Raw genomic sequence first — 13,051 nt, forward strand, 5'->3', positions numbered from 1 at the left:
TTTGATGTGTTACCAGAAAAAAAACCAACCCCGCGAGACACTGAATCCTTGAATCTACTTAACTCGTGTTTTTCGACCCTTCCTGTTGAAAGTTGCAGTCACGTATATGAATACAAAAAGTCCTGCTCGGTTTTATGAGGCTCTGCATATATACGAGCACGTACAGAGAACGAGACGACAACGACGACGACGACGACATCAGCGGCGATGGTACGATGGGAGGAGAGAAGGAAGTTTGCGTTCCGAAACTTTTATAATACACGCAGTGCGGGACCATAGATTTGAATTAATTCGGCGGCGAAGTTTTGCTGGGAAAATAAAAATAATTCTCTATATCAATTTAATATCGCTTTATGGTCGCTCCATACTCTGCCAGTGGCAGATTTTTCAATGGGCGCTTTAGATCCGCGCATAGTACAAAAAATATATGAACAGGTATAAAAAGGTTTTATTCATAGGAAATAATATTGTAGTTAGCCTTACAAACTTATTTTAATTAACTGTTTAATGAATTGCCATAAAAATATTGCACTTATTTTTTAATAGTTTTTCTAGCATAATTACTTTTTAATATATAAATATATATCCTACTTTTGTTGTTTATTTTACGTTGCTGTGAATTGTTTCGATAGCTGGAAAATTAATTACATTGGTGTTCTTTTTATGTAAGCTTTTATTTAACAATTTAAATTAAAAACGCACTGTAGTTATCGATTTTGTGTGCGTTTGGTTCCGATTTGCTATAACCTTTGTGAAGTTAGCAGTCCATTTTAACGTAAAATTGGCATCCCCAAAGCTATGTATATAATATGAGATACATATATAATACCAAATTTTATATTTAATTGCTAAAATTCTATAATAACGTATGAATGATTCTAGAATTCTATTACGAAAGTGAATAGAACTATAATAGTTATATCGAAATTCTGAAAATGGAGTGCTAATTTTACAAAGGTAAATCAACGTTATACCGGATGCGGCGAGAACAGAGCAGCGTAGTTTCAGCTCGCTGTGGATCCACCGAGCCGCGTAATTGTAAGCTTCTGGCCGGCCTTAATTATGGATTTTGTCTACTGCGAGATCTTATCGACGTTATCGTCTGCGAACTTTCCCCGTCTGTTCGTATAGCGTCGCGAGTGCCGCCGTTCTGTCTGGAATTTATTAAGGGCAGCGAAGCAACTCTACAGTGCCACGATCGATATTAGCGAAAGAAGGAAATGATTTTCACGCATGTGACAAGAGTGTGAGCGGCTAGCTACACGATGACACTTCTAATTATAGCTGAGGATTATCTTTTTATCGTTGCAATTAACTTAACGGGATTTTATTTTACGTCAATATCGCTCTTCGTTATTTTTCGATGTTCTTCCGCACTTTTCCTCACGCAGAATCTTCGTCGCTAGCAATTCCACAAAAATATATTTTTATCGTTTTCTAAAAAATTTTCTTCTTTTTAAGTGCTGTTTCGCGACCGCGACAAATCGAAGTCAGCAGGTGACGACTCAGCAGCAAGTATAAGGAAGAAGTTTCTCTCGTACTTCGCGCGGTTTACTTGCAGTCTAGACATACTCGAAATATTGTATGCAAAGCTGTCGACGTCTATTGGAAGCTTTCTTCGAAGCTGGAATTTGAAAAGTTACATTGCACCGCACCGGAAACGCATCTTTACGAAAAATAAAAGGAATCTCTAATAAATTGCAATACATAACGGTGCATACTATGCAAACCTACGTAGAAAAAAAGTATTTCTGTAAACGTAGTGATAAAGCATAGCAAATCACTAAATTTCACCGATATGTTCCACATCATTTTCAAACTGTCATGCTGAATTTACGGTCCCGTTACTACGTGTATTGAAATATGCATGGCTTTTTTTAATTATCGAGTTCTCATCGCGCATTTATGACGTATTTTTCTCCGCACGCTTTTTAACCGCGAGCTTCGCACCTAAAACCCGTCGAAAAAATTCGGTCCGCTGAAATATGTTATTATCGTTTATCAATGCCGAAATGTCACATGATAGTCTGGCCAGCGAGAAAGCGCGTCGTTCCCTGATGACTGATGTCCATGGCACAACGCAGCGTAAAAGTTCGCCATTGCAAATTGTGCAGATTCACAGCACCGTAATGCCAATAGTCGAAAAAAGATATATAGACTTAGAGTAGAGGTTGTTTCGGAATTATTACTCCCTCTCTTCGTTTACGATTTATTTGACCAATTTCAACAAGATGGAACTCCTCGTCGGTTGATTTGTAGATTTTACGTTAAAAGAACCTCAATTTAAAGTTATATTTATCCAAATATTGAAAATTAATATCGAACATTAAATATAAGAAAGTTGATATTTGGTGAAAAATTTTTCTTGAAGGAAAATTAGCAAACTAAATTATGTGGTATAAACAAATAGGGTAACAGAACGTTTAATTTGCAAATAAAATTATAGGAGGAGGCTGAATATATCGTTCAACCGAATATTTTTCTACGAGAAAATCAATACTAAATTCATGAAGCAATTTATAACTAGGGGGAAACATTCAATGTGTTCCATATTTTTGCTTATGTATACTATCGCTCTGATCGTTAAATATTTCCAAAGCGTGACAAACAATCTTGGCGAAAATAACGCGGGTATGCGATCCATTTGTGTTTGTCCTATTTTCCAAAAGAATCTTTTTTTTATTTATGGAATGCGATGCAGGTTGTATTTCGCAAGAGCATGCAGAATTCACAGTTTGCAATTAAACCATCTCCAACGAAATGTTATCTGTATAATCGTGGTGTTAATACATATACGGACACTTGCATATATACAGGCACACACACACACACACATACGCGCGCGCAACTGAACGAAAGCTTGGCTTGGCGCCTCGCGTGCTGTTGTGCATTCCGAGAGGTCAGTTTTCCGGGACGGGTATAATGAACTGCACGTATAATAAAAACATGCATCCAAAAGTCGACTAGTGCTGAGATGCGGCGAAGTTGGCATTACGACGGCATTACGACGGCATTCAGGGAAAAAGGTAGAGAGAACATCGTCAGCAGCGGTGAGTGTTCTTCGAACAAGAGGAAGAGAGGAGATAGAGGAAAAGAAGGAGTACCAGCGACATGAGCGAAGCGAGGCCACAGCTCTTGACTCCCGGTGTGCCGCGACTAAACACCAGTAATTAAAACGTCGAGGTTTCGCACAGTCGTCTCATTTATTTGATATTTGTTCGGTCGCTGGCACAGCGACTCGACTGAGGAGCAAGGTAGCGAGCGGAGAATTCTATACGCGCTCTTACTCATCGCGGCTGCAGCTCGCGAGCGTGGGCGCAATAAAGACCGCAGAAGCAATGAAGATAGAGAGACACCGGGATCATTGACTGAAGCGAAGAAGAAACAGAATGTGAGCGAGACAGCGGAGATTCGCAGTAACGTAGTTCAGGACAAAAAGAAATAAACTTGAAAGAAAGAGAGAGGGAGGAAGAATGAGATACGCCAATGTGTCGACGGCTGCGAGAAAGGGACACTCGAGCATGGATAGCGCAGGAGGATGCAAGACGAAAGAGAAAGAGGAAGAAAGTTGAAAAGAGCGAGGGACAGGGTGAAACGAACAAGGACATCGAAGGGAGAGAAAACCGCGAGAGGCCGAGAGACTACCGGTGCGCAAGCTACTTCGTCCCACAGCTGTCGCCAAGGCAGTGTTACGACTGCACAGTTTGTTCATTCGGTGTGTGGCACGGTGTGGGGTGGCTCTAATGAAAGGAGTTTATTAGGACGCGCGCCAACGGACGAGAGCAGGCGGACCGACGGGGATTTGCATCCCTTATGCGTAATTTCGCTTCGATATTAGATTAGTCGCTCCCCGCGTTATCCGCGCGACACGCCGCTCATTAGTCTGCGAGACGAAAACACGCCGAGTGCTGGCGCGCGCTGATGCTGCTGCTGCTACTGCTACTGCTCTTCTCCTTTTCCTCTTTTTTCACCTTACGGCGGAACAAAGGCTCCCAATGGACCATTGTTCCGAAATTAGCAGTCTGTATCGTAACACCGACGCCCGCGCCATCGATGTTGTCGCAATGGCGTTGTCGTCGTTGTCATCATTGTATTAGCATGAAAAGCAAGATCGAGCATCGCAAAATACCTTCGTCAAAAGCTCGCGAAATCATTTATCGCGTAATTAAAAACGATCCGTGGAAACTCGAGCCAATTAGCGTAGTGATTTAGTAAGTATAGCGCGATCTCTCTATATAGACTTTCTGACAGTGCCTGTTGTTCATGAAACTCTACATCGGGGTCAACCATCGCGTTGGATTACAACGATGAAAGGCGAACAAGTGTTAAGTTTATTAATAAAACGTGAAGAGTAATTACCGAATTGGAGTTTAGATCGTTTTATCGAAGAAAGTTCGCTTTTAACTACGCCAACCACATTTTCAGTTTGTTCTTCAGTGTTTTCCTTTCTATCTAATTAGAATAGCATTAAACGAGGAAATTGAAATTGTCGAATAAATTAAATGAGTTTTTAACTATAAAATTAATAAAGTTACGTGTAAGTAATACCAAAAAAAATAATAAAAACATTCATGTAATTGTTAGATATTTAAAAAAATTAGACAATAACAAATGTTATTTGAAAGTTTTTGTGCTGCTCTATTTACATAAGAATATCAATTACATTTAATGTTGCAAATTTTTCATTTATTAGAGGATCCGATTTACCGAATGGATTTGATACACAATTATTCTTTTAATCATAATTTGCCATTTGTCCTTATATTAACAAACGCGAAATGTTTAACACAATTCTACTAGTTCTAGGGTGTAACAATTCTGCGCGTGTCAAATCATATAAATTAATATAGACAGAAAAGCGTGTATAAAATGCAGCGTGTGAATTTTTTTTGAAATATGTACGTGCGCATTTACAAGCCGTATAAATGTAGTGTAACTTCTTTCCATATTTAATATCTTTGCGAGCTTTTATGAGAATGCTATTTGTTTTTTTCTTAAGCACTGTTGTGTCGCCGAGGATACTTTTTTACATTTTCAAAATGCAGAAAAACCTTGCCTTCGTGCAGCTCATTTTATCCTCGCGGGACGGTTTGTTTGTTCCGCGAAGTAGTTCTTTCAAAGATAAACATTAAGCGAGCTTTTCGAAAACTTAATGAAACTTCGCTACGTGCGCCGCCGGCGTTTATTTTTATTTAAACGAAGGCTCGTGAAGTTCATAAGACAGTATCGATTTATTTGTAGCGAAATTTGAAAGATTTAACAAGTCTCGAACTGTACACTACAACGGCTTATCATAAAAATCATGGCTTATCTTTCTCTCTCAGTAAATATGATATTTTTACGTTATATGAAACTTGAATAATGAGAGAAAAATGCAAAGATTTTAGAATATTTATTCATGATAAGTTTCATACTATTACCTATGAATCAGATTATAGGCATCTAGTATTGACATCTGGGTATCCAAGTGTCAATACGACGTCAGTGATGTCACTCCAATGTGCAATTCATGTAACTGAGATCATGTTCGAAGATACTACATAAATTCAACGTTGCTTTACGTTGTTATAGTCACGATGGTATTGTAATATAAACCATAGAATGTAATGTGATCCAAACCCCCTTTTAATCTCCGTAAATATGTAATCGCGAATGTAAAAAAATTGTAAAACAGATTTTTATTAAACAGCATTTCAATATTGGAATATTATAACAAATTGATCGCAAAATTTAAATTCACAGTCGGATCGAGTAATTTGAATTCAAAATTAGCTTTCTAGTATTTCCATATTTGTACCATTTGTGATGGAAATTTTTTATTCCAAATATTTGAACTTAAACTGTTTATGTAATATTTTCTGGTGAATATTTATAATATTACGATATATAATATATATCTTTAATGCCTCAATATGAGAAATTGTCGCGACACGTAATAAATCATGTGGGTAATTGCCTCAATTCGGCAGCTTTCGATATTCGCTGCTCACCACGGGACGTTGATAAGAACGTTAAAAACTCGGGATGATCAATCTTCCGAAGTAAATAATAATGGAAGCTCATTGATTCACGTCCTGCCGGATGGAGGCGCAACATCGTTCAACCAGCGTTCGCATTGAAAAGCGATTTGAATATTCAAGCCGAACATGCTCGACCGATCGACATGCGAATCTCCGATAGTTAAAAGCCGGAGTCATCAGCAAAATCGGTGGTTTTTCGCCATCGAGATAATTAATAGGATTTTATTTACCCTTACTTCTTTTTCTTCCTTGTAATCTGCAATGCAATACGCTCTCGATTTTATTGTGTACTTCCGAATGGGTGGTAAATTGAAATATTCAGACTGTCCGACACAATGTGACACGATTATACACAAAGAGCGACAAGCTCCGCTCCGTTTTCTCGCGTTTATAGCGCTTACTGCCGTTTCTTCCGCCCCACGATATACGCTCCACGATGTCGCTGATCCTTATTGTCGTGCCGAGCTGCCGAGTACAATCAATTGAAAGAACTCACAACGGTGAATGTCCACCGATATCAAGTTTCCGGTTAAATGTCGTTCAGGTTCTGTCGGTGCAACTTGAAAGAGATCTCCACCGCATTGAAACCGCACCACATACATACGGTCTGTACTTGCATTCTCGACGTTGGACTCTCTCTATACGTCAAATTAACGATCTAGAATGACTGCGACGAAAAAAAGTCGTCTTCCGACGAAGTTCAAGTCCGATTTGCGCGCATCGCTGCGCAATCTCTGAATTGTTGGAAAGATTGACCGAAGAAAACGTTACCTCAAGTAAAAGACACAATGCAGAATTTTATTGAAAACTGTCTATTCAAAGCACAACAATTCTTTTAAATCCTATTAAGTATATATATATATATACACACACACAACATCTAAAGATATTAAATTAACGTAATCTCAAACTCTTCCTTATTATCAAAGATCGAAATAATGTAATTTTAATTCCCAGTGCTATAATTAATAAGAAAATGTATCTTATTATTCTCGCATCTTTGATATCAAAATTTAGATTTATATAACAAGTTCCAATATATAAATTTAATTTTTTATATCAAAGATATAATTTTTCGAATAAATTTTATGCTATTCTTATAGCATGAGATATGTAATATTTGTGATAAATATATTTTTTCCAAAAATCTGATGAAAATGTTTACAAAAACTTTCAATCGAATTTATGCGTTTGAGAATATCTAATTTGAAAATATGTTATTATTTTGGACATATAAGAAGATAAAATAGACGTAATTTAATAAAATCGTTGGGATTTCTTCTATTCGTTTTAATTACAAAATTAACAAAATATGTATATGTGTCTCTGCAGTTTGTTTGCGTCAGAAAAGAAAACTCGAACGAGCTGTATCGCTCAAAGGAATCGCTTTAAATCAGATGAATGTACGATCGAGTAAAGTAGACAGTTGGAATTCGGTGTAGGGATGCGCGGTTCTAACAAAAAGAGCGTCATTCTCAGAATTGATCCGAATTACAATGATTAAATTGCAGTAAAAAATTGCTACGCGTGACTCGACCTCTTAAAAATTTATTCTTTTCTTATAAGACAATTTAACAAGGCGGCCCTTCTTATTTGCTGTAAGAAAAAAGCGATCCGATTACTAATGTTATACATATGTTCACATATAACGATTTAAAATTTTATCTCGATAACATAAATCTCTTCAGTTATACATTTCTATGCAATTTTTTTTTCTCACGCTTTAGTATTAAACGGAATTTTAAATTATTAACAGCAATAATAAGAAACTTTGTCCGAACAAACGCGAAATACAAGAAATATTCTTTTACATGGTGCTCCAATTGGATAAAAATAAACACTTATTGCGTTTGCTGCGCTTTTAATGAAGTACATAAAAATGTTTATAACACTAATGGGATTTATGGGGACCAAACTTAAATAGCTATTTGCCACTGCGACCCTCGACGGCGAGAAGTTCAGCAGAAACTAGCGGATATGAGGTCATAGTCGGCACGCGGGCAAATTGTGCTGTAACAACAATGCAATTTTCGTGGATTCGTTTAAGGTGGGATCAAAGTTCTGTGCACCGTTCCGTTCCGGCAGACCCGGAACGGCGCGCAGATCGGTGTCTACGCCACTGAGTGGCATTGCGGTTCTGGACTAAGTTCGACGTTGATGGTCAATCTCCTTAAGAAGAACTCCCGGGCTTCTTCGGGAGGAAAGTGCCTGTCTCATTTGCGGCATCCGGCAGTTCGTTTCTCTCCTCTCATTCCTCGCGGATAATACCGGTCGAAATACGGTCGTTTGAAAGTGTTGGCCGCGGCAGTTCCTTTTATCCTGAGAAACTTTTCGCTGGTGTACTTTCCGCTTGTGCACGCGCGTCGGCACTGAGCACCGCGCGCGCGAGATTGCACGTTTCAAGTCTCGCTCTTTCCTTTCCTTTCTTTCTTTCTTTCTTTCTCTTGCAAATTTAAAAGGAATGATATTGATGGAATTACGTCACGCTTGCGTGTCCATATTTGCTATCCCTTCTCGCGCGATTCTTTTCTTTAAAGAACGGCGATGTTTCTCCGCCCGCGGGGCACCGCACCCGCCGATTTGCATATTGAAACAGCAAATACTCGAATACGCTTTAATAACGCGTCGCGACGGCTCGACTTATTCAGAAGTAAAAGTCGCGGCTCAGTACGGTCGCGGAGAACCGTTCTGTAAATTCCGATACTTTATTGTACCGAGCGGAGCTTTCAATTCTCCTTTACTGCTCTCCCTTTCCGGTAGAGTCTACGGCGCGTCACGAACTTTCGATAAATTGTAAATACCACCATTGGGCGTTCTCCGTTATTGAAAGACAGTCGCGAACTGATTGCCGATTGCTTTCGTATCGGCGATTTCCCGTGGTGTTTGCTTAGAGACTTTTATTACCACTTCTCTAAAGTCTTCCGCTCCCGTAAAATTTCGTGACATGTAAAATTAATAACGGATATCATAAAATAAGTTATCAAAAAGAATCGTAAATCTCTTTGCTAATCGTTAATCGATAGATGGTGAATTATTATACGTATTTAAATACGTGCAACAAATTATTGCTGTAACGTTTATCCGAAATCTAATAGAGATACATAAGATGTTTCAAGAATTACGTTTGTACTTCGTAGAAGAGAAACTCTTTGACTAATTTAGAGTGAATTGGGTGGACGTTTTTCTTACCTTCCATTACTCAATATTAAACACCTTCGTGTAACTTAAATTAAAATTAAATTAAATTAAGTCTTAAATTAGGGCTTGAAATTAACTGCAGAAGATTGAAATTTTATTATTTATATTTAATCCTGAGTTTATCTCAAAAAGATTGTAGCTGAAAAGCTCTTTGTTTGTTATTGTATTTTCCGTAATATTTTATTTTGTGAAGAGAGCTGAATTTTAAATTAGTAAAAAATGTTTTTAACATATAATTTACGTTATATAAAAGGCATAAAAGGAAGTATAACTTTTTTTCGCGACTGTTTGAGATCATTTTATTTCTACATTTTTAAATGTATTTTTCTTCATGGAGACTAAAAATTAATAACGCTACGCTCAAGGAAAAATTGAATACATTGAAATAAAGAATAAAATCCTTATTCACGTTGTTATGAAATCACTGTCAGTTATGCTTCAATCATTTAAGAATTAATTTAGAGTTGGGTAGTTTTTCTTTGAATCAGTTTTTAAATTATTGAAGCACAACTGACAGCGATTTCGTGACGGAATATGAATAAGAATTTTGTTCTTTATTTCAATGTACCAATTTTTCTTTCAATGTAGCGTCATTATTATGATAATTTTCGGTTTCCATAAAGAAAAATATATAAGAACATGTAGGAACAAGACAATCTTCCAACGGTTGCGAAAAAAGTGAAAGTTGTATCCTCCTTCTATGTAAGATAAATTACATACGCGCTGCAGGATGCAGTGGCACACAATATCAATAAGAAATATCTAAATAAATTTTTAACGCTGTCGTGTCATCGAGATACTGTAAATGTATGAAACAGTAAACACGCAACGTGTCATCGTACTAACAACGGATTCGCTCTATGTATTTTCCGTTCGCGTTGGCAGTGATAGACTTGTTTGGCAAACGGACGCGAATCTATTTTGCACGAGACTTCGACATGCCGTGGCCACACGGCGCGCCTGATGTGTAACACACGGCAAAAAAATCCGATATAAATCGAATCACCGTAAAGCATACTATTGTTTGACATAGTATATGTTGTACACGGTGCCAATATATCGAACAATACTCTGTAAAATCTGACGGCGACTGTACAGCTAAAAATGATTCGCGAAACCATTCGCTGGCTATTTTTACGCTCTCATCAGCTGCGCGTGCGGTCTCTCGGGAATCGCGAAATGAAATTTGTTCGATAAAAAAAAAAAATAAGATGGTAAAAAATATATGTAGCCTGGCGAGAGAGTTATACAGTTAATTCATAATATACAGAGAGAATGTTCGAGACAACGCTAGTGAAGCCTTCGAATTATGAGAGAACGAGGGAGAGAGAGTCAGTCACAAGGTTCTTTTAAAATCGCCGTTGTTCACTCTAGCGTGCTCCGCACAAAGAAGCCGCGTTTCGCCTACGGATCGCCAGGAATTAGAAGAATTTGATAGAACGAGATAGTTCGAAAATGAAAAGCGGGACCCACGTTGGCACTCATTGTGCGCGTGAAGTCAGGCGTCCCGTTAATTAGACATAATAGAACATTCACAGCGAGATTTCACGCGCATATTTATACGGATGGTTTTGCCTGAGGTATTTCAGAAGTCGCGATACTGCTGCGCGGAAGAGACTGGCCAGTTCCCTTTGACCCTACAGTCGTTTTAATCCCCCCCGGGCAATTAATCCCTCTTGCTCGATTAAACTCTTATTCTAGGTTTAATTAAAACTTCTTTTTCCCCGCCATTTCCAGGCGCTATTCCGGACGATAAGATTGCGCATCGGTGACGCGCGACTCACCTCTTACATGGAAACTAAATCTGCCACTAATTGATTTCCGAATCGGATAGGAAAGTTCTTAATGCGAAGCAGCAAGGTATAGAATCATTTTTTGATTGCAAAGAAATCCTGCTGAGAAACTTATACTGTGTTATTATAAAGTAAAATAGAAATTTTATAAATCACATTCAGAATAAACAGTGAGGTGTACGTTCAAACGCTATTATTGCTACTGTTATTGAAGATAACATCGATTGATATTTAAGTCTTTTAAACTTTAATTTTGATAGATATTATAATTTTACTGTATTCTTTGAAACGAAATGGAACTATTTAATCTCGATTTGTTCAGTAACTGGATATTTCGCGGTTGTGGCAAGTTTCATTTTGAAGGTACGGTATATAGCGCACAATCGACAAGCGTTTTTAATACTGCGAGTCTGTTCTAACATTAGTTGATAACGAAGCAGACGTGTGCTGAGAAATAACAGGTTCGTTTCTAGAAGGCGACCGAGTAAGACTGCGTATATCTTTGCCCGGGGGAAAACTCGTTGGATATCTACGGCGCCTATTATTGGAGCTATAACGATCCACGATCGCCGTTATAACGATTTTAATTAAATGTGACTTCCAGAAGAATCCTCGCGTAATGGAGCGACAAATTAATTGCAGTTCGAGGAATCTTTTCCGACGCAACATTAGGAATTAAGTGTCTACATACGCGAAATAAGTCGTAACGATAAATGTAATCGCTTTGTTATTACTTATTACGAACGTTTGTTTAGCTGTGAGTTAAGATATATCTAACTTTGCTCAAAAATAGCTCTATTTTTGGATTATTTTTACGTCTGCAACAATTAATAGATTATATATATGAATATAAATAGTGTTTTTTAAAAATTTGTTTATAATTTGAGATTATAGATAAATGTGTGTGACATTCATGATATTGACGTTCTCTTTGTATTATTATTCTCATTAGCAATTTAATTTGTAGAGATAACTCGTTTTAATGAAAAAAAAATTAATTTAAAAATGAAGAAAATTGCATTTTTCGTTTTTTCAAATTCTCAAACTCCATTTTTTCTACAGATGGATTGCAATTTGTCTTTTTTAACGTAAAGAATTGGAGTATAAAATATCGTTAGATGGATTAAATATCCCTGCTTTGAGTCACGTCTTGCTCATTATAAAAGACGAAGGAAGGATTGCACGGACAATCTTCCTTCTACGAATTTACTACACGGCTAATAAGTCACAATTTTCCGGAAGGAACCCTCCGAAAGGTACAGTACGTCTCTTTTATCACCTATGCATCAATTAAGCGGGTGATCCGTCTTTCGTATCGTGCTACAAACATCCGATATGGAACGAGAAGGGACGCGAAGGGGAAGAGAAGGAGGATGGGGTCCAACGCTTATTTCCCGTCGAAGTTCCCGATTAAGTGACACTTAATATGAATTAATGCCCGCTTCCTCGAGGGCGAGAGCGGAGCGCAGGCAGGCAGGCAGGCAGGCAGGCCGAAGCGGGGCGAAGCGAAGCGAGGTGCGCGAATATATTCTGCGAAGTCGAAACCACAGCGCGACCGTAGCCACCAAGTTACAAACTATTTCGAGTTCCCATCGATCAAGTCGAAAGTCGCTTGTCGGCCGAACGAGCATGAATCAGCGAGGCTTATTGAGCATCGGACGTATCTGGAGCTCTCTCGATCTGCTGCGATCTGCAGATCGAGAGTACGACGGCAGAGAAACCGGGCGAACGTTGTTTGTTAGTTTCCGAAGCGGGGGCGAGGATATGGAATGGAAGGGAATGAGAAACAAGATCAAAAGAGAGAAAGAGACAGGAAGAGAGTAGTGCTGGCTCGGTGGCCACTTAAAAATTGATCGAAACCTTTTTACGATTGGTGGTCGATGCCAGGGTGGATGCTTCAAATATCGTAGGTCCAAAAGAAACACGTCGCGTCTCCATGATGCGAGGAGAAGGAAAGACCGGTTCGCGGTTCTTCGTGCAAGTTCGGCAATCGAATCGTAAAGTCGTGCACATGCCGGTTACCCATCCTTTTCTCCGTCT

Source organism: Trachymyrmex cornetzi, unplaced genomic scaffold, assembly GCF_001594075.2.
Source record: "Trachymyrmex cornetzi isolate Tcor2-1 unplaced genomic scaffold, Tcor1.1 scaffold75, whole genome shotgun sequence".
In the NCBI taxonomy this organism is placed as follows: Eukaryota; Metazoa; Arthropoda; class Insecta; order Hymenoptera; family Formicidae; genus Trachymyrmex; species Trachymyrmex cornetzi.